The sequence below is a fragment of the Cibotium barometz genome, chromosome 54, assembly GCF_041138505.1.
Source record: "Cibotium barometz isolate CiBa-2024 chromosome 54, ASM4113850v1, whole genome shotgun sequence".
Taxonomy (NCBI): Eukaryota; Viridiplantae; Streptophyta; class Polypodiopsida; order Cyatheales; family Cibotiaceae; genus Cibotium; species Cibotium barometz.
The window spans coordinates 2430509-2435665 of record NC_141099.1 but is presented as its reverse complement, the minus strand read 5'-3'; positions in this window follow the sequence as shown (position 1 = coordinate 2435665).

Here is a 5157-nt window from a genome sequence, read left to right as displayed (position 1 = left end):
CCTCATCTCGCAAACTGGGGTAATTTCGCAAGATGCACGAATATGAGACTTAGAGAAAAATTTTAATCAAGATTAACCACCAAGAAAAGTCTCAAAGAGAGCAAGATTCAAGATAAGAACAAGATTTAAACTTTATTAATTCTCGAAACATATACAGTAAAGATAGAAGAACTCTTTACACTTCCATAAGCCCGTCCATCATATGATCACAAAAGCAGCACTCACAAGCTGCGCACGCATAAGGTAACTCATCTATGGGAATAATTCTGTTGGTTATTGCCGCACCTATCTCAGTGGTATGAGGTGATCTAACAAAAGGACCTCTGAGAGGCAAGCCAAAAACGGGGTAAAGGCATATCTTCTGATGAGGAAGAAAACACGCCAGTAAGAAGACCCGCTCAGAAAACCCAAGATGTCTTGATCTCATGACGTAGTAATATCGGGGACCCAAACCTAAGGCTTCAATAACTATGGCCAAGCGGACATTGTTACGAAAGTGCTGCTGACCCCAAGGTGTTACCCTAGTTATGTCTTGATAGGTCCGCCATTTGGTTTGAGCTACAGAAGTTTCCAAGTGAGGGAAAAGTGAGCGCTCATACTCTTCTATAAAATCCTTCTTCACAGACTCACTTGCGTCTTGAAGGTGAGAAATCATCATGGATAAAACTAATTCTTGTTGCCAAGCCATGAAGGAGATTAAGAAAGAAGGAGATCGATGGGAGTAAGATTACTGTGAGAGACAAGTAAAAGTTACAACTTATATAAAGGAAGGAGTTAGCGTAACTTAGAAGCCAACGGTAACTTGCCACCACTTAAGTTTTACCGTCTTTCCATGATTTGGGTTTGGCACATTTTTCTATAGAAGGCATTAAGAACTTTGAGATGAGGAGATAAAAGAAGCTCACCTACTTTCTTTGAATTCAGATAAGGCCCACAATATCTAAGGGATAACTTCTTATACTCCCCAAGAGATAAAGAACTTCTTTTGGGCCGTACTCGAATGAAGACGTTGCAACACCTTGGTATCCAAAACACCGATTTTTACTTCTGAACTCATTGTTCTGAATCCTTAAAATAGGTGAGACTCCTGAGAAGGTATTCTGGGGAAAGGTTCTTCCTTTTTTAAACAGAATCTTTCTTTTATTTTAGAGAGAGAATAATTATAAGATCAGAAAGGGAGGTTCTTACTCCTGTATACCTCGAAGGTTGGGGGAAGAATCTTACATTCTACCCCACTTGAAAAGTGCGAGATGTCCTCATCTCGCCAAGTAGAGGACAACTCTTTTTCTTAAGATCCAATTTATTCTGGGGTTCCTTATATTCTGGTCAACCCAACAGAATACGGGGATAATTATCCCTTGAATAGAACTCATCATTAAATAACAATTCATTTAAATCATATCATTCATATCTTTAACACGATAATGGTCCATTAGACCAAAAAATTCCCTTCTGAACATTCCTCTACGGGAATTTCAGTTAAGCAAGTTCTCAATTTGTCATCCCTTAACTTGATCTACCGAGTCAAGTGTTAACAGTAGCAATCTGACAACACAATCCACTAGTCTCATAGTGATTTGCTGAATTCATTATCATCATTCCTGTTATGAATATCATCACAGGGACTCGTCCCATTCATCCTCATTGTGGTTTCGCTCAGCTTATTACATTTCAACTAAATTTCAGAAATCATCATTTTTTTCAATCAGAATCCAAATCAATTCATCAATTCTCAAACAGAATTAAAAATCATATCAACCACATTCGAATTCATCATCTGGATAGCATTAACGCTTATAATTTCAAGTCTTAGATTTACTCGTATATACTGTCAGTAAAGAGCTGTAGTTATACTCTCGACATATACGGGTAGTCATCACGGCCCTTGGAATTATAAGGTAAATACCATCATGTCTAGGCCTCAAGCAAGTCAGGGATTCTAAATAATTACGGTATTTCCATCTGAAGACCCAATTATCAAATTACGAATTTCAGTTTGAATATCAAATTGTATGAATTATATCACACAATTACAACCTTTTTGTGCTCCTTGATAAACTTTTGACATATTTAGTTTCTAATTTGATCTTTATTAGCCAAATGCTCTGATACCAACTGTGAGATCCCTGTCCCCACCGCGCAATGGATTCGGATGCTAGCAGCGGAAGTAGCACATCTTGCGATGGGCAGGGTCCCACACTCGGGGCCTTGCCCACGGATATCCGGACAAGAGACTAATCCGTCGGTTTAACCAAAACCAAACCCAAAAAAACTTCCTTTACCCAGAAAGCACGGGCGATTTCACCATGATAACTTTTACTCTAACGTAGTCAAGACCATTTCTGATCAAACTGATCCGACTGTATCTATAAAGATACTTGGTCAGATAAAGGAAGAAACTTGCACTTGGATCATTGGGATCAACGCTTTTTTCCCCATCAAGAGGCACAGCCGTTGATTCCTATCCATAGAACAATTACTATCCGGGATTTACTTTATCTATCGTAGTAACAGAAATTGAGTCTCGATTTACGGATCCATCAGTCCAGCCTAACCCCATCCAGTCCCATGGGTTAGCCAACCTCCCAACCACTGTAGCGATGGGATCCAATTAAGAATTTGGTTAGGTTTTGCCCCGGGTACCAAGGAAAAGAGTTCCAAGGCCCCCTAGCCGGAAGTTCATGCAAAAATAAAACTAGTCACACCACTTACACACCCAATATGAAATTGCCTTTTCACAGATTCAACCAGTTTTAAAACAATCCTTTAATAAAACCATAGTATCACTGATCACCATCTTCCAATTTATCCGGTTGATTCTTAATTTCCCATCATTCCTTCATCAGAGTATCTATGGCATCATTGGCAACTAGAACGCTCACCACCTGTCCACTCAGGGGCCTTTTCAATAGTTCCTAGCCCATAATACTCGGCAATATAATCACTTATCAAGATGGACTCTCGTTGAAGATCAGCAAGATCAACCAACAGATCCATATAAAGAGCCATGGACTCATCCATTGAAGACCAGCAAGGTCAATCAACCAGATCTATGCCCGGTTTCAGAAAACAACTCTTACTCCTTGTTCCAATATCTTCCTCGACGCACGCGTGGGTATCCTGGGCGACCCAGAGCCCGAGCACCGTATGGTCAGCACCCTCTAGGATCCTTCGCAGGTGACCAAGCGCTTCACTCATAGGCCGCTTCCTTGGCCCCTCATCCACCGTACCGGAAGCTCACCATTTTTATCGAACCGAGGCTGGTCAAGACCTCGACCGACCTTGCTACGCGAGACGTCATCCATTGACTCTCTGTCAGCAGTTGCAACTTATCAGTTAGGTCACCATGACCTTAATCCATAAGACGGTCAAAATGCTTCCCCAGCATTCTTGACATAAAACAGTCATTTACAAACAGTCACAAAATACAGTTTCTATATCGAACTCCGTCTTTCCACATTATCCCTCCTCAATCCATATTACTTATTCCACATTCCCTTCATATGTACTCATTCTCATCCATTCATTCATATCAACGACACATTATTTCCCATACACATTCACCTTCATTATTCTTCATACACATCCATGCATACATCCATTTTCACATCCTTATTCATACATCCACATCTATATGCATACATCCATACATACACATCCATATGCATACATCCATATCCTCATTCGTACATCTACATCTACATGCACATTCATGCATCTTCATCCATACATCCACATTTACATGCTCATTCACATCCATACTCCACATACATACATCTATTTTTTTCCTTCCCATTCATATAGCTCCATACACCTTCACATCTATTCTTTTACGTCACATCCATTCTCGCCTTATGACAACCCATATACATCTTATCTCATCACATACACTTCTTACCTCATCCCATACACATCTTATCACATCCTAACTCATCTCATATACATCTTATCTCATCTTATCACATCTCATACACCTCTTATCACATCTTAACTCATCTTATCACATCCTAACTCATCTGATCACATCCTAACTTATCTCATATGCATCTCATCTCATCTTATCACATCTCATACACCTCTTATCACATCTCATACACCTCTTATCACATCCTAACTCCTCTTATCACATCCTAACTTATCTCATATGCATCTTATCTCATCTTATCACATCTCATACACCTCTTATCACATCTCATACACCCCTTATCACATCCTAACTCCTCTTATCACATCCTAACTTATCCTTTATGCATACCTCTATACAAGAATTTCAATTGTGATAAAAGTAACACTTTTACAATAAAATAATCAATTTTTTTTTCTGTAATATTTTTATAATAAAATAATAATTTATTTATTTTTTTCATTTCTATGCTCGAGATTCAATATGATGAAAATAACATTTTTATAATAAAATAATCATTTTTTTTCTTTACAGTTTTATGCATACCTCTATGCATGAATTTCAATTATGTTAAAAGTAACACTTTTATAATAAAATATTCATCTTTTATGCATACCTCTATGCATGAAATTCAATTATGATAAAAGTAATACTTTTATAATAAAATATTCATCTTTTATGCATACTTCTATGCATGAAATTCAATTTTGTTAAAAGTAATACTTTTATAATAAATATTTATCCATTATGCCATCTTCTATGCATAAAATAAAAATGATAAAAGTAACACTTTTGATATAAAAATTTATCCATTATGCATACTTCTATGCATAAAATAAAAATGATAAAAGTAATACTTTTGATATAAAATTTTATCTTTTATGCATAATGTAAAAATTCAATTTCTCCATAATTACAATGAAATTCTTTCAATTAATCTAGGATGATAATTCTTAGAATATGGTAGGAAATCCTCTTTTCATGCTTTGAGTGAAATTATTTTATGTGTAAATTTTTATAAAATTTTACCATAGCTCCGCTACTATAACTGATAAATCTCAATTATTTTAAAAGATAAGGCTTATCTTTAAGGGAATGATTAGAATGATCCCTAATTGGATCATTAACCCTTAATGGATTAAATAAAAAATAATCCTAAACTAAAAGCATAGATCAAAAAAAACTATTAATTTGTTTTCAAGCATAGATTAATCTTGGATTAAGGAAAAGCTTTATGAAAAGCTTCATTTGGA